The following is a 19138-nucleotide window of genomic DNA, read 5'->3' as shown; positions in this document are numbered from 1 at the left end:
GCCCACTGAATATCAGAGCGCTGTCACAGGCTCGATGGCACAGGTGTGAAATAAGTGACTACAGGATAAGGGAGATTTTGAATTTCTGCACACACTTGTGGACACTGGTCACTTATGGATTGTGTGAGGCCCACTGAATATCAGAGCGCTATGTCACAGGCTCTATGGCACAGGTGTGAAAAAAGTGACTACAGGATCACAGAGATTTTGAATTTCTGCACACACTTGTGGACACTGGACACTTATGGATTGTGTGAGGCCCACTGAATATCAGAGAGCTATGTCACAGGCTCGATGGCACAGGTGTGAAAAAAGTGACTACAGTATAAGGGAGATTTTGAATTTCTGCACACACTAGTGGACACTGGACACTTTTGGATTGTGTGAGGCCCACTGAATATCAGAGCGCTATGTCACAGGCTCGATGGCACAGGTGTGAAAAAAGTGACTACAGGATCACAGAGATTTTGAATTTCTGCACACACTTGTGGACACTGGACACTTATGGATTGTGTGAGGCCCACTGAATATCATAGCGCTATGTCACAGGCTCGATGGCACAGGTGTGAAAAAAGTGACTACAGGATAAGGGAGATTTTGAATTTCTGCACACACTAGTGGACACTGGACACTTTTGGATTGTGTGAGGCCCACTGAATATCAGAGCGCTATGTCACAGGCTCGATGGCACAGGTGTGAAAAAAGTGACTACAGGATCACAGAGATTTTGAATTTCTGCACACACTAGTGGACACTGGACACTTTTGGATTGTGTGAGGCCCACTGAATATCATAGCGCTATGTCACAGGCTCGATGGCACAGGTGTGAAAAAAGTGACTACAGGATAAGGGAGATTTTGAATTTCTGCACACACTAGTGGACACTGGACACTTTTGGATTGTGTGAGGCCCACTGAATATCATAGCGCTATGTCACAGGCTCGATGGCACAGGTGTGAAAAAAGTGACTACAGGATAAGGGAGATTTTGAATTTCTGCACACACTAGTGGACACTGGACACTTTTGGATTGTGTGAGGACCACTGAATATCAGAGCGCTATGTCACAGGCTCGATGGCACAGGTGTGAAAAAAGTGACTACAGGATCACAGAGATTTTGAATTTCTGCACACACTAGTGGACACTGGACACTTTTGGATTGTGTGAGGCCCACTGAATATCAGAGCGCTATGTCACAGGCTCGATGGCACAGGTGTGAAAAAAGTGACTACAGGATAAGGGAGATTTTGAATTTCTGCACACACTAGTGGACACTGGACACTTTTGGATTGTGTGAGGCCCACTGAATATCAGAGCGCTATGTCACAGGCTCGATGGCACAGGTGTGAAAAAAGTGACTACAGGATCACAGAGATTTTGAATTTCTGCACACACTAGTGGACACTGGACACTTTTGGATTGTGTGAGGCCCACTGAATATCAGAGCGCTGTCACAGGCTCGATGGCACAGGTGTGAAATAAGTGACTACTGGATAAGGGAGATTTTGAATTTCTGCACACACTTGTGGACACTGGACACTTATGGATTGTGTGAGGCCCACTGAATATCAGAGCGCTATGTCACAGGCTCTATGGCACAGGTGTGAAAAAAGTGACTAAAGGATCACAGAGATTTTGAATTTCTGCACAAACTTGTGGACACTGGACACTTATGGATTGTGTGAGGCCCACTGAATATCAGAGAGCTATGTCACAGGCTCGATGGCACAGGTGTGAAAAAAGTGACTACAGGATAAGGGAGATTTTGAATTTCTGCACACACTAGTGGACACTGGACACTTTTGGATTGTGTGAGGCCCACTGAATATCAGAGCGCTATGTCACAGGCTCGATGGCACAGGTGTGAAAAAAGTGACTACAGGATCACAGAGATTTTGAATTTCTGCACACACTTGTGGACACTGGACACTTATGGATTGTGTGAGGCCCACTGAATATCAGAGCGCTATGTCACAGGCTCGATGGCACAGGTGTGAAAAAAGTGACTACAGGATAAGGGAGATTTTGAATTTCTGCACACACTAGTGGACACTGGACACTTTTGGATTGTGTGAGGCCCACTGAATATCAGAGCGCTATGTCACAGGCTCGATGGCACAGGTGTGAAAAAAGTGACTACAGGATCACAGAGATTTTGAATTTCTGCACACACTTGTGGACACTGGACACTTTTGGATTGTGTGAGGCCCACTGAATATCAGAGCGCTATGTCACAGGCTCGATGGCACAGGTGTGAAAAAAGTGACTACAGGATAAGGGAGATTTTGAATTTCTGTACACACTAGTGGACACTGGACACTTTTGGATTATGTGAGGCCCACTGAATATCAGAGCGCTATGTCACAGGCTCGATGGCACAGGTGTGAAAAAAGTGACTACAGGATAAGGGAGATTTTGAATTTCTGCACACACTAGTGGACACTGGACACTTTTGGATTGTGTGAGGCCCACTGAATATCAGAGCGCTATGTCACAGGCTCGATGGCACAGGTGTGAAAAAAGTGACTACAGGATCACAGAGATTTTGAATTTCTGCACACACTAGTGGACACTGGACACTTTTGGATTGTGTGAGGCCCACTGAATATCAGAGCGCTATGTCACAGGCTCGATGGCACAGGTGTGAAAAAAGTGACTACAGGATAAGGGAGATTTTGAATTTCTGCACACACTAGTGGACACTGGACACTTTTGGATTGTGTGAGGCCCACTGAATATCAGAGCGCTATGTCACAGGCTCGATGGCAAAGGTGTGAAAAAAGTGACTACAGGATCACAGAGATTTTGAATTTCTGCACACACTAGTGGACACTGGACACTTTTGGATTGTGTGAGGCCCACTGAATATCAGAGCGCTATGTCACAGGCTCGATGGCACAGGTGTGAAAAAAGTGACTACAGGATCACAGAGATTTTGAATTTCTGCACACACTAGTGGACACTGGACACTTTTGGATTGTGTGAGGCCCACTGAATATCAGAGCGCTATGTCACAGGCTCGATGGCACAGGTGTGAAAAAAGTGACTACAGGATAAGGGAGATTTTGAATTTCTGCACACACTAGTGGACACTGGACACTTTTGGATTGTGTGAGGCCCACTGAATATCAGAGCGCTATGTCACAGGCTCGATGGCAAAGGTGTGAAAAAAGTGACTACAGGATCACAGAGATTTTGAATTTCTGCACACACTAGTGGACACTGGACACTTTTGGATTGTGTGAGGCCCACTGAATATCAGAGCGCTATGTCACAGGCTCGATGGCACAGGTGTGAAAAAAGTGACTACAGGATCACAGAGATTTTGAATTTCTGCACACACTAGTGGACACTGGACACTTTTGGATTGTGTGAGGCCCACTGAATATCAGAGCGCTGTCACAGGCTCGATGGCACAGGTGTGAAATAAGTGACTACTGGATAAGGGAGATTTTGAATTTCTGCACACACTTGTGGACACTGGACACTTATGGATTGTGTGAGGCCCACTTAATATCAGAGCGCTATGTCACAGGCTCTATGGCACAGGTGTGAAAAAAGTGACTACAGGATCACAGAGATTTTGAATTTCTGCACACACTTGTGGACACTGGACACTTATGGATTGTGTGAGGCCCACTGAATATCAGAGAGCTATGTCACAGGCTCGATGGCACAGGTGTGAAAAAAGTGACTACAGTATAAGGGAGATTTTGAATTTCTGCACACACTAGTGGACACTGGACACTTTTGGATTGTGTGAGGCCCACTGAATATCAGAGCGCTATGTCACAGGCTCGATGGCACAGGTGTGAAAAAAGTGACTACAGGATCACAGAGATTTTGAATTTCTGCACACACTTGTGGACACTGGACACTTATGGATTGTGTGAGGCCCACTGAATATCATAGCGCTATGTCACAGGCTCGATGGCACAGGTGTGAAAAAAGTGACTACAGGATAAGGGAGATTTTGAATTTCTGCACACACTAGTGGACACTGGACACTTTTGGATTGTGTGAGGCCCACTGAATATCAGAGCGCTATGTCACAGGCTCGATGGCACAGGTGTGAAAAAAGTGACTACAGGATCACAGAGATTTTGAATTTCTGCACACACTAGTGGACACTGGACACTTTTGGATTGTGTGAGGCCCACTGAATATCATAGCGCTATGTCACAGGCTCGATGGCACAGGTGTGAAAAAAGTGACTACAGGATAAGGGAGATTTTGAATTTCTGCACACACTAGTGGACACTGGACACTTTTGGATTGTGTGAGGCCCACTGAATATCATAGCGCTATGTCACAGGCTCGATGGCACAGGTGTGAAAAAAGTGACTACAGGATAAGGGAGATTTTGAATTTCTGCACACACTAGTGGACACTGGACACTTTTGGATTGTGTGAGGACCACTGAATATCAGAGCGCTATGTCACAGGCTCGATGGCACAGGTGTGAAAAAAGTGACTACAGGATCACAGAGATTTTGAATTTCTGCACACACTAGTGGACACTGGACACTTTTGGATTGTGTGAGGCCCACTGAATATCAGAGCGCTATGTCACAGGCTCGATGGCACAGGTGTGAAAAAAGTGACTACAGGATAAGGGAGATTTTGAATTTCTGCACACACTAGTGGACACTGGACACTTTTGGATTGTGTGAGGCCCACTGAATATCAGAGCGCTATGTCACAGGCTCGATGGCACAGGTGTGAAAAAAGTGACTACAGGATCACAGAGATTTTGAATTTCTGCACACACTAGTGGACACTGGACACTTTTGGATTGTGTGAGGCCCACTGAATATCAGAGCGCTGTCACAGGCTCGATGGCACAGGTGTGAAATAAGTGACTACTGGATAAGGGAGATTTTGAATTTCTGCACACACTTGTGGACACTGGACACTTATGGATTGTGTGAGGCCCACTGAATATCAGAGCGCTATGTCACAGGCTCTATGGCACAGGTGTGAAAAAAGTGACTAAAGGATCACAGAGATTTTGAATTTCTGCACAAACTTGTGGACACTGGACACTTATGGATTGTGTGAGGCCCACTGAATATCAGAGAGCTATGTCACAGGCTCGATGGCACAGGTGTGAAAAAAGTGACTACAGGATAAGGGAGATTTTGAATTTCTGCACACACTAGTGGACACTGGACACTTTTGGATTGTGTGAGGCCCACTGAATATCAGAGCGCTATGTCACAGGCTCGATGGCACAGGTGTGAAAAAAGTGACTACAGGATCACAGAGATTTTGAATTTCTGCACACACTTGTGGACACTGGACACTTATGGATTGTGTGAGGCCCACTGAATATCAGAGCGCTATGTCACAGGCTCGATGGCACAGGTGTGAAAAAAGTGACTACAGGATAAGGGAGATTTTGAATTTCTGCACACACTAGTGGACACTGGACACTTTTGGATTGTGTGAGGCCCACTGAATATCAGAGCGCTATGTCACAGGCTCGATGGCACAGGTGTGAAAAAAGTGACTACAGGATCACAGAGATTTTGAATTTCTGCACACACTTGTGGACACTGGACACTTTTGGATTGTGTGAGGCCCACTGAATATCAGAGCGCTATGTCACAGGCTCGATGGCACAGGTGTGAAAAAAGTGACTACAGGATAAGGGAGATTTTGAATTTCTGTACACACTAGTGGACACTGGACACTTTTGGATTATGTGAGGCCCACTGAATATCAGAGCGCTATGTCACAGGCTCGATGGCACAGGTGTGAAAAAAGTGACTACAGGATAAGGGAGATTTTGAATTTCTGCACACACTAGTGGACACTGGACACTTTTGGATTGTGTGAGGCCCACTGAATATCAGAGCGCTATGTCACAGGCTCGATGGCACAGGTGTGAAAAAAGTGACTACAGGATCACAGAGATTTTGAATTTCTGCACACACTAGTGGACACTGGACACTTTTGGATTGTGTGAGGCCCACTGAATATCAGAGCGCTATGTCACAGGCTCGATGGCACAGGTGTGAAAAAAGTGACTACAGGATAAGGGAGATTTTGAATTTCTGCACACACTAGTGGACACTGGACACTTTTGGATTGTGTGAGGCCCACTGAATATCAGAGCGCTATGTCACAGGCTCGATGGCAAAGGTGTGAAAAAAGTGACTACAGGATCACAGAGATTTTGAATTTCTGCACACACTAGTGGACACTGGACACTTTTGGATTGTGTGAGGCCCACTGAATATCAGAGCGCTATGTCACAGGCTCGATGGCACAGGTGTGAAAAAAGTGACTACAGGATCACAGAGATTTTGAATTTCTGCACACACTAGTGGACACTGGACACTTTTGGATTGTGTGAGGCCCACTGAATATCAGAGCGCTATGTCACAGGCTCGATGGCACAGGTGTGAAAAAAGTGACTACAGGATAAGGGAGATTTTGAATTTCTGCACACACTAGTGGACACTGGACACTTTTGGATTGTGTGAGGCCCACTGAATATCAGAGCGCTATGTCACAGGCTCGATGGCAAAGGTGTGAAAAAAGTGACTACAGGATCACAGAGATTTTGAATTTCTGCACACACTAGTGGACACTGGACACTTTTGGATTGTGTGAGGCCCACTGAATATCAGAGCGCTATGTCACAGGCTCGATGGCACAGGTGTGAAAAAAGTGACTACAGGATCACAGAGATTTTGAATTTCTGCACACACTAGTGGACACTGGACACTTTTGGATTGTGTGAGGCCCACTGAATATCAGAGCGCTGTCACAGGCTCGATGGCACAGGTGTGAAATAAGTGACTACTGGATAAGGGAGATTTTGAATTTCTGCACACACTTGTGGACACTGGACACTTATGGATTGTGTGAGGCCCACTTAATATCAGAGCGCTATGTCACAGGCTCTATGGCACAGGTGTGAAAAAAGTGACTACAGGATCACAGAGATTTTGAATTTCTGCACACACTTGTGGACACTGGACACTTATGGATTGTGTGAGGCCCACTGAATATCAGAGAGCTATGTCACAGGCTCGATGGCACAGGTGTGAAAAAAGTGACTAAAGGATAAGGGAGATTTTGAATTTCTGCACACACTAGTGGACACTGGACACTTTTGGATTGTGTGAGGCCCACTGAATATCAGAGCGCTATGTCACAGGCTCGATGGCACAGGTGTGAAAAAAGTGACTACAGGATCACAGAGATTTTGAATTTCTGCACACACTTGTGGACACTGGACACTTATGGATTGTGTGAGGCCCACTGAATATCATAGCGCTATGTCACAGGCTCGATGGCACAGGTGTGAAAAAAGTGACTACAGGATAAGAGAGATTTTGAATTTCTGCACACACTAGTGGACACTGGACACTTTTGGATTGTGTGAGGCCCACTGAATATCAGAGCGCTATGTCACAGGCTCGATGGCACAGGTGTGAAAAAAGTGACTACAGGATCACAGAGATTTTGAATTTCTGCACACACTAGTGGACACTGGACACTTTTGGATTGTGTGAGGCCCACTGAATATCATAGCGCTATGTCACAGGCTCGATGGCACAGGTGTGAAAAAAGTGACTACAGGATAAGGGAGATTTTGAATTTCTGCACACACTAGTGGACACTGGACACTTTTGGATTGTGTGAGGCCCACTGAATATCAGAGCGCTATGTCACAGGCTCGATGGCACAGGTGTGAAAAAAGTGACTACAGGATCACAGAGATTTTGAATTTCTGCACACACTAGTGGACACTGGACACTTTTGGATTGTGTGAGGCCCACTGAATATCAGAGCGCTATGTCACAGGCTCGATGGCACAGGTGTGAAAAAAGTTACTACAGGATAAGGGAGATTTTGAATTTCTGCACACACTAGTAGACACTGGACACTTTTGGATTGTGTGAGGCCCACTGAATATCAGAGCGCTATGTCACAGGCTCGATGGCACAGGTGTGAAAAAAGTGACTACAGGATCACAGAGATTTTGAATTTCTGAACACACTTGTGGACACTGGACACTTATGGATTGTGTAAGGCCAACTGAGTATCACAGCGCTATGTCACAGGCTCGATGGCACAGGTGTGAAAAAAGTGACTACAGGATAAGGGAGATTTTGAATTTCTGCACACACTAGTGGACACCGGACACTTTTGGATTGTGTGAGGCCCACTGAATATCAGAGCGCTATGTCACAGGCAGAAATTGGCTAGTGTATCACAAACTACAAGGTGTATGTAGAATTGGGCAGAATAGGAATCTCCCTAGAGTGTAGGTCTGTAAGAGCGGAACAAGTCCTCCACTTATCCTTCCACAGTGACACACATATAGCTTCACTGTGGCCGTGATAACAGCCGTTACACGGTACTGAGAGGAGCGTGCATGTACACGGCTGTCCTGTGTACGTAAACTTGTCAAGCTCCGTGTTTTTTAAGTATACGGACTGACACACGCTGTCTCTCTATAGTTTTGAATGTGATCAAACAGCAAATATATTTAACTGTTTGAAAGCTAGACAAAACTAGTAGGTGCAGGTCTGTAAGAACGGAACATGTCCTCGACTTATTCTCACAGAGTGACACACAGATAGCTTCACTGTGGCTGTGATAACAGCCGTTACACGGTACTGTGTGAGGAGTTTACACCGCTGTATGGTGTGAAAAAATGCACGCTCAGTACCTCAGCAGGACAAAAAAAAATATTGGGATTGCTTTTAAAAAAGCAGTTTGCAGAGCAGTGGGTAAACAACAATGCAGCTGTCAGGAAGCCTTAGAAGGCAGCATAACAACCAACACCGCTGATCCACCACAATATAGCCTCCCCTTGCACTGCACACACAGTGACTGGTGTGTTGTACAGGCAAAATCGCTAGCAGCAGAAGCAGTTTTTTTTTCTTCTTCCCTGCCTAACGCTCTCCCTACAGAATCAGCAGCAGCAACCTCTCCCTATGCTAAGATCAGCAGAAGTAAGATGGCGGTCAGCGTGCACGCCCTTTTATAACCCCTGTGACGCCCACCAAAGCAAGCCAATCACTTGCATGCCCTTCTGAAAGATGGTGGTGACCCCTGCCTATGTCATCACGTTGCCCACAGTGTCCGTGGATCCTGATTGGCTGAAAAAGAGCGCAAAACAAACTTTTGAAACGCGACTTTGGCGCGTAAGTCGCCAACCTCGTGGCCGACCTCATCCTAGGGTCGGGTTTCGTTTCATGAAACCCGACTTTGCCAAAAGTCGGCGACTTTTGAAATTTTTCGACCCGTTTTGCTCAACTCTAGTTGCAACTTCTTGAGTGCCCATACTACCGCCAGGCACTCCTTCTCGATGGCGGCATAGCTTACTTCACGGGGCAGTAGTTTCCGACTCAGGTAAGCTACCGGGTGTTCTTGGCCGTCCGGCCCGACTTGGCTCAGTACTGCCCCCAATCCAAACATAGAAGCGTCTGTGTGAACAAGGAAATGTTTAGTTGGATCGGGTGTGGCCAATACAGGGGTATTGGTGAGGGCGTCCTTTAGTTGGTGGAAGGCTTCTTCACACTCTGAGGTCCAGGTTACCTGGCGGGGTTGGTTCTTATGGGTCAGATCAGTGAGGGGCTTGGCTACGCTGCTGTAATTGGGAACAAATTTCCTGTAATACCCCGCTGTCTCTAGAAACGCCATGACCTGGGTTTTAGTGCGTGGGATGGGCCACTTGGCTATGGCCTCAATCTTGGCTGTTCTGGTCGCTGTTTCCCACTTCCCATCCAATGCCCTAAATACTGAACCTCTGCTTTGCCCACGTGACACTTATTTGGGTTCAGGGTGATTCCGGCCTGGTGAATCCTGTCCAATACTGTCTCTAGGTGATTTAGAAGCTCTTCCCATGTCGCACTGTAGATGGCGATGTCGTCCAGGTAGGCACAAGCATAGTCCTGGAGACAATCCAGAAGCCGGTCAGCCAGCCCTTGGAAGGTTGCCGGGGCATTCTTCATCCCGAATGGCATAACTCGAAACTGGAATATGCCGAACGGGGTGACAAATGCCGACTTGGGAATAGCGTCAGGACTAAGGGGAATCTGCCAGTAGCCTTTGCATAGATCGATGGTGGTCAAATACTTGGCCCCCGCCAGCCGGTCTAACAACTCATCCAGAAGCGGCATGGGGTATGCATCCGTCACTGTTTTCTCATTGATCCTACGATAGTCTACACAAAACCTTGTAGTCCCATCCTTCTTGGGCACTAACACTATGGGGGATGCCCAGGGAATATCTGACTCTTCAATGACCCCTAAACGCAGCATCTCTTGTCGCATCCCCTCTCGTACAGACTCAGGGACGCGGAAGGGGTTTTGTCGCAGGGGGGTCTGATCCTGGGTCTCAACCTTGTGTTGTGCCAGGCGAGTGTACGCTGGTCTCCCCGAAAACATCCTCTGTCGCTGCCTCAACAACTCCTCCGCCTGCTGTCTCTCCCGGGGGCCTAGTTCTTCACCCAAGTGTACCTGGTCCCATGTTTTAGACTGAGTCCTTTCCCCTAAGACATCCGGCAATGGAAGTCCGGCTAAATCCTTTGCTTCTGGTGCACAGATGGCCACTACCTCTTCAGGGCGCTCTCAGTAGGGCTTCAGCATATTCACGTGGAACATGCGGATAACCCTGGGGTCGTCACAATCGGCGACATTATAGGTTGTGTCGGCTATTTTCCCCACTACCTGGTAGGGCCCCTGCCATGCAGCTTGAAACTTATTCTGCTTAGTGGGCTCTAACACCAGGACCTTCTGTCCTATTTCCAAAGTGCGCTGTCTGGCCCTCCGATCGTACCATATGCGCTGGCACTGCTGGGTCGCCTGCATGTTCTCACATACAGCCTGTGTCAGCTCCAGTAGGCGGTCCCAGAATTCCTGCACATAGGGTACAATAGGTACCCCTTCTATGAGGTCCTGCCCTTCCCAGTATTCCAGCACTAAGTCTAGGGGTCCCCTTACCCATCTCCCGTATACCAGTTCGAACGGGGAGAACCCCGTGGATTCTTGGGGCACCTCCCGATAGGCAAACAGGAGGTGTGGCAAGAATTTCTCCCAGTCCCTGTATGTCCTGGTAAAAGTCCCAATGAGCTGTTTTAATGTCCCGTTAAAGCGTTCACACAACCCATTGGTTTGCGGGTGGTAGGGGGCACTTCTAATGGGCTTTACGCCGCACAGCTTCCACAGTTGGTTGGTCACCTCTGCTGTAAACTGGGTACCCTGGTCCGAGATAATCTCCCGGGGAAATCCAACCCATGAGAACACCTGGAGCAGGGCGGCCGCCACCGTCTCTGCCAGTATGTTAGGTAACGCAACCGCCTCTGGATACCGTGTGGCATAATCTACCACTCTCAATATATACGTTTTCCCTGACGGACTGGGTTTGGCTTACGGCCCTATCAGATCGACCTCTACTCGGCTAAATGGTTCCTCCACAATGGGGAGGGGGCGTAATTTGGCCTTGCATCGATCCCCCCTCTTGCGAATGCGCTGGCAACTGTCACAGGTCTGGCAGTACTGACGAACATCATAGGTTACCCCCGGCCAAAAGAAGTTTTGTGTAAGACGATGCCTGGTGCGACTGACGCCAAAGTGCCCGGCTAAGGGTATGTCATGAGAGATTCGCAGTAGCTCCTGCCTATAATTCATGGGAATTACCAGCTGTCGTTTTATATTGGGGCTCGTCCCTGTGTGGTGCTGCTCTGTGATCCGGTACAGGAGTCCCTGCTTCCATACAAACTGTTCCCCTTCCAGTACCCCTCTCCCCTCCTGTGCCTTCCCACGATATCCCTCTAATGAAGGATCCTCAAGTAACTCCCTCTTAAATTCATCTGGGGTGGCCCAAGAAATGTGTCTGGCTATGGGAATACGTGTAGGGCTGGGATGTCTTACCTGGGCCTCCTCTGAGTGTGATTCCGCCTCCGCAGCTCGAGCTTGTCTCCGGGTGGTCACAGGATATGTCTCAGCCAGAGGGGCCACCGAGAATGCAGACGACATGGGCCCCAAGTCATTTCCCAGCAAGACGTCTGCAGGCAAATCCTCCATCAAGCCGACCTCAACAAGGCCATCCCCGACTCCCCAGTTCAGGTGAATCCTGGCAGTGGGCAGTAGATGTATGGCTCCCCCTGCTACACGAACTGCCATTGTCCGGTCCGTCTTCTCTTGGTCCCGGACGAGATGAGGCTTCACAAGGGTCAAAGTTGCTCCGGAATCTTAGTCCCTGCATACGTTTCCCATTAACCCACACGACCTGTCGATGCTGTTGTTGATTATCTGCCCGGGCTGCCTGCACGGGGTCTACTTCATGCAGCACTTCCTCCATCTCTTCCACCCCTTGGTTAGTCGTAGCCCCCAATGCCGGGTCAGCTTCACCTTGGTAGCAGTGTACAGCAGCACGGCTGAAGGTAGCTGTTCCTGCCTTTGGCCACTGGGTATGCTGAGTCCGGTTGGGACATTGTCTTTGCAGGTGGCCCAGCTGATGGCAGGTGTGGCATCGCGCCCCTGGGGGACTGTGGTAGGCCGGGTTTCTAGCTGGTCCCCCTACAATCTTCGGTGGTTTGGGACCCTCCAAGTCCATGAGCGGGCCCCAAGTGACCATCTTTGATCCGGACAACTGCGGCCTCCTGGCATCATTATGTTCATCGGCCAGACGAGCGGCTTCCTCAAGAGTCGTTGGCCGCCTGTCCCGAAGCCATTCCTGTGTCTTGGGGGTTAGTCCATTAAAGAATCGGTCTAACAAGAAGAGCTGGAGGATGTCCTCCTTAGTGGTTGCTTGGCTCCCTTGTACCCACTGTAGCAGTGACCGCCGTAATTTAGAGGCCCTTTCAGAGTGGGTATCGATTACGCGTTTTATAAGTCCGCGGAACTTTTGGCGGTATGCCTCTGGTGTCAGCGCATACCGGGCCAAGATCACTTCTTTGATCCGCTCATAGTCCATACAGTCCTCATCAGGTACCGTGCGATAGGCGTCCGCTGCCAGGCCTGTCAGCTTGCTGGCCAGAATCTGAACCCGTTCCTCCGGCTTCACTTGATGAAGGGCACACTGCCGCTCAAAGTCCTGCAGAAAGCCATCAATGTCTTCCTCTGCCTCCCCCAACTGTCGGAAGGCATTATACTGGATCTTTTTGTGGCTTACTGTTGAAGGTACCTGGTCAAAGGCCAGAGCTCCCCCTGCTCGCTGACTCTCCTCTCTCCGCTCTGCCATCTCCATCTTGGCCAGCTCCACTTTGGTCTGCTCTGTCATCTTCATCTTGGCTAGCTCTATCCTGGTCCGCTCGGCCATCTTTTCCTTCAGATCAGTACGCACATCAGCCATCACCTCTCGTATAATCTCTCCCGCAGGGTTTGGGCCATAGAACGCCAATCTGTTCTTTACCTCTCTCTGGAATTCGGTCTCCTCCACGTTCACATTGGGGGGCGCTGCACTGTCGTGTTCCACGATGGCTGCTATCAAATCCGCTTTTGTTTTGTTGCTGGCGATCAACCCTCGGGCTTCCACCAGATCTTTTAATGTAGTCCTCCTTTAACTTCTGGTAGTTGTTTTCCATTCATTCCTTTCCTCTTGTAGAACGGGTATCATATCCCGCCGCTGCCACCAGTGTAACGGGGTCTACCAAGCTGGAGTACCTCTTTCAGTACCACCCCGTGTTTTCGGAGGTCCGCTCTGCGTTGGCTGGAGTCTGAATGAATGACATTGGCTCCAATTCCTTGGTTACATGGGCGCATATAAAAGATCACTGCTTCTCCATGTATTTCCAGTCTGACAACACTTTACTCACAGGACACAGAATATATCACACAGATACAGAGGGCCGGCCAATAGAAAAGCGGCAGGCCAGACATACATTACAAAAGCCACAGGTGGCAGGAGCCTGCCGATGTTTACTGTGGGATTTACAAAGGTGGGGGGAGGGCGGACAAAAGGAGACTATCGTGTCCCCTCTGCCCAGGGGCACAGCCTGTGAACTGATGCATTAGGTACATGCATCTCACATGGAACCTATTATACATACATATAAACGCACAACATATTCTGGGTGCTTAGTGGTTCTGTAACACGTAACACCTCCTCCTACTGAGTCTCACCCTACCTCCAGTTCCATCCCTGAGCTCCCTTCCCCCACTACTTTCGTCGCCCCTTCCCCTAGAACCCCTTCCTCGCCTTCCAGCCATTCCTCATCTCTCCATACCCCTAAATTGCCACCATCTTCCCCCAAACGTCATTCCAAATAAAACCTGTGTTATTTATTTATTTTTTTAATAAATGTTAATATCTGGTTTCACTTAAATTAATGTTTGATGTGTCTTTCGCCAGCTACACACACTGCGTCGTACACACACTGCGCTGTACACTTTGCATTTTTGCCACCACATAGCTCCTACTGACACAAGTTTCTTGTGTCAGTCCTGGAGATATGTGTAGTCAAAAACACAAATATATGACTTGTATTTTCACCACCAGTCTCTTCAGTCTGCTAATATTGCACAGACTGAATAGAGGATAGTGTTGAGTGCAAGGCATATCTATTGTTAACTGGCCAGGTATCATAAAGCGTGAATTGAGGATGGTGTGATTTTACCATCATCATTTCACTCTTTGTGACACAAGGCCAGGGGATTCTAGATATACCTTGTAATTACCCACATCATCTATGCAGTGTGTGGTGAATAAACTGAAGAGCTGATGTAGAAAATACACGTCATATGTATAATACCCTGGCCTCGTATCATAACTATTTATTACACGTGGGCAGGTGAATACACATATGAGTTAACCTGCAGCCGTCTCTTCAGTCTGCATTATCTGTTGCACACATACTGGAGCGGTGCTGGAGTACTCGTATGTATATTCACCTGCCCAGGTGTGATAACTTCACCATGACACCAGGCCTGGGGATTGTAGAAGTTGCATAAACTTTATCATCTCTCCAGTCTGCGTTCATACTGAAGCCACAGTGGAGATCCTACAAATAATATTTATACTCACATGGCAGGTGTCATAAATAGTGATGGATGCTATTGCACCCCAAAATCACTATTTGTAACATCAGGTCATGGGATAAAAATATTAGTTGCATTATCTCCACCGTCGCTGCACATTGAACACAAACTGGAGAGATGATAAAGGTCATGCAACTTGTGTGTATGTAGTCACCTGGCCAGGAGTCCTAGTAAATTCAGGATGCACGAAACACAGCATCCTAAATTCACTGGTACACCTGGGCATGTGATTATTGTATTGGAGTGTATAAAAACAGAGTGCACTCAGTACAGGTATCTAAACAGGTTTTTTATTAGCATACACACAAGAAAACAATTTTACACCATTTGATCTTGCCATTCCACACGTCCTACATCAGACAGAAAGTAGGCCGCAAATTGGTCCCTAATTTGGCCAATTTCAACTGATGACCTGAGAGGGTGCTGAGTGAATTCAGGCAATGGGTTGGCAGATGGTTCATCGAGTTCAAAGTTAAGGTGCTCTTTAGCCATAACAAAATGAAGAACCACCACGCCTTCACCATCTCATCCACTGTTTCCATTTTAAGATTAATGGCTGTGCCGAGAATGCGCCATCTGGAGATAAGAATCCCAAAAGCACACTCTACAGTTCTTCTGGCCCTGGTCTGTCTGTAATTAAAGATTTTTTTTTCGGTGTGTTCCAAGTCCCGGCTGGAGTAGGGTTTCATCAGGTTTTGGCACATTTGAAATGCCTCATCCCCAACCATTACAAATGGCTGTGGCAGACCTTCGGTATGGAGAAGAGGCCGTGGCATGGGGAAATTGAAATGGTTGCCATACAACCTCCAGCCCATGTCTGAGTTCTTAAAAGCCTGGGAGTCATTCCCACGGCCAAATGCCCCAATGTCCACTGCAACAAACAGACAGTCTGCATCCGCAATGCCCGTGAGTACTGTAGAAAAGTACTTTTTGTAATTATAGTACTCCGATCCACTTCTTTTGGTTTTTCCCATCCACAGCTCCCAAACAGTTGGGGAAATTACAGACTGTCCAGAATTTTTCAGCGATTTCCATTCACTTTTCGGCGGTGGGCAGGGGCATAAATTCAGGACAGAGAACGTCCCACAAAGCCCAGCAGGTGTCCGCAACTATTCCCGACAAGGTGGATATTCCAAGCCGGTACTGGAAGTGGAGTGAACATAGGGTCTCTCCAGTAGCCAGGAATCTGCGAAACAGAGAAAGATCAGAAATTAATATTTAGGTATAGGGTTTTTTTAAAACTATAACATAAAAAGTATTAGTACCTGGCATAACAATAATTCAGCAGGCTTTTGTTTAATACATGGCAGAACAAAGAAAATTATGCATGTATTTGTTTTTACATATTATGTACCGTAATGTGACCAGGAGCCGTTCCTCAGGAGGAATCGCACGATGGAGCTGTGTGTCCTGTCTCCGGATGGATTCTTGAACACGAGCAAGCAAATCTCTGAAGCTTCCTTGGAACATCCGGATATAGTCACTAAATTTCTCCGGGTTTCCCTGGAGCTCGCTGTAGAGGGTGTGGCTCCACGGCTCTCCTGGAGTTCAATAATCGGATGTATCCACAAACGCCCCTGCTGCTGTCTTTGCTGTCTCACTCTCTCTTTGTTGCTGGCCAGCAAATGCAAAAGTCTGAGCCAGCGTCATGTCCAGATGAAAGTTAAGTGAAAACTCTTCCAACGCAGATCCATGTTCGCAAAGGAAAAAGCAACCAAATCTGAAGAATTCAGCTGTAAACAGGGTATATATAAATAATTCCCATGACACACGCCCACTGGTGTCCCAATGGTGGAGTCTGTTTCAAGAATTTTTCAAGGAATTTCCTTCTGTGAAATGTGACACCTAGATAATGCAAACGCATGCAAAAACGCATGAAAACGCATACAAACGCTGCGTTTTTTTGTCGTCATGCGCACACTAATGCATCAAAAAATCGCTGCGTTTACATGCGTTTGCAAGCATTTTTTACATGCGTTTTATGAGCACACGAAACGCTGCGCAACATGTCGCAAATGTGAAAGTAGCCTAACAAAGAAAGAATATAACATTTCTCAACAACATGACCGCTAATATGAGGCATACAGGTAGAACTAGCATAACATTTTTATTACCTGTATGCCCATATTAATAGGTCATATGCGTCCCGGGGGTAGTAGATTCCCTTTTAAGAGATGTCTGTGTAAATCAGTCTGGGATCGAACAGCAATGCACAGACTGACCATGGGCCTCCTGACCCAAGTGTGGCTGCATTATGTATTTCTTTGAAGTTGTCACGCTCGAGTCGGGAAAGTTACAGCCGGTCCTCGCAATGTGATCCAGTCTCAGACCGATTTATATGGATGTCTGAACTTGCCCTAACAGTGGTCATATTGTTTGCCACTAATATATAACCTTATTTCTTGGCATTCTTCTTTTTCTCACCAGACTTCCCCTTTGCAGGCTCTTCCTATGATCTTTAGTTGTCTATGCTATGCTAGGTGAAGATTAACTGCTCTGACATCTTTCTTACAAAATACACACAGAGACATGAGGAGATCTTACTCTCCTTTCTCTACGTAGCACATGTTCAGAGGCAGTAGCAGCATGGAGGACATTATACAACAGTACTGAGCAGTGTAGCTGTGAATCCAGAACTTGTGTCAAAAAGCACTCAAAAGAAATAGCATTGTTTGTGCTTGTTTCTCTTTTCTTTTATCACTTTCTCTCTGCCACCATCTCCTGCTCCCCAATTCCTCTACATTGACTTAAATATGCAACTTTAATCTGATCCTTCAGTGAACTGGCAGTCTGGTCTAGAGCAAGATGGATTATAGCAGTTTTCTGAGATCAGTAGGTGGGGGAAAGTGATTTGAACATGTGGCTCATCAGTGAAGAAAGAAGTACATTTTCCTCATAAGATATATTACAAAGTTTCTTATATTTTTGAAAAGTCTGCTGAAAGGACAGAGGTTATTTAAATACTGTACTGATTTATATATTTTTAGCTGTAAAGCAAGTGCTCAAATTTTAAAAGAAGGAGCTTGGACATTTACACTAATTAAGTGATTTTTTTTTTACATTGGAATTTAGGAATGATCTTGGCAAATCTGGACGACCTGTGAAAAATCTGACAGTTGGCCATACAATTTGTTTAGCTCTTAAAATCTTCTTCTTTGCTCTGAGTATGACATGTGTGAAACGCAGAACACTTCTAGAAGATTTACACCAACGGAAAGCCACCACTCACAGTGATCTTCTTCTGTCTATAAGTATTATTGCACTATGCCCTCAGAATGGTATATTCACAAAGGAATTCAGCTACGAGTGGAAAGGCTCTTGTAGGCACTCACCAAGAGAAAAGTACTTGACAAAATGAATAAAACAAATTAGTAAAAGATTCATGTGACATAAGGCAGATTTACAGAGTCAGCGTATTGAATAACCTGTCCTAATGATAAGGAAATCATACTTTTGTCAGAAGGCAAAATATTGTGTCCTCCACAATAATCGAGAACATTCCTTTCATGTATTTGTGTAATTTTAAGGTCTTATTATATTTCTGCTCATTTCTTTTGAAGCATTATGGGGCATCCATTAAAATCTAAGTGGTCTGTGTAATGCACAGATACCAGAAATTCTCCAAACATGGAGAAAATTGGTCAAGTTACTAATCAGGTCTAATTTTTAGACTTAACTTAGATTAGTCTTAATATATCATAAATTACTCTCAGTGGCTCATGCTGGATGATATACAAATTGTATACTTGTGGTGACGTGAAAGCACGCTCTTAGGCCGGCTTCACATTTGCGGATGGCCGAACTGCAGAGGGCTACGGACTTCCTCCGTGAAGCTCCGCACCTCCTCCGGTCAGCTCCACCTATGACTGCATGTGGCCTGCTTACCTATCTTTAACATTGGGTACGCAGGTCATGTGGATGTATGCAGATGCCTACGCATGCGTCGTTTTGATGGTGCGGCGACCGCCTTCGAACGCAACATGTTGCAATTTGATGCGGTTGCCGCATCGTCAAAATGACGCATGTGGAGGCATTCGCATGACCTGCATACCCAATGTTATAGATAGGTACGCAGGCCGCATGCAGACGTAGGCGGAGCTGACCGGAGGAAGTGCAGCAGTGGGCGGAGC

The sequence above is a fragment of the Dendrobates tinctorius genome, unplaced genomic scaffold, assembly GCF_039654945.1.
Source record: "Dendrobates tinctorius isolate UK_male_01 unplaced genomic scaffold, ASM3965494v1 ptg000133l, whole genome shotgun sequence".
NCBI classification, from domain to species: Eukaryota; Metazoa; Chordata; class Amphibia; order Anura; family Dendrobatidae; genus Dendrobates; species Dendrobates tinctorius.
Note: the sequence above shows the minus strand (reverse complement) of the source record.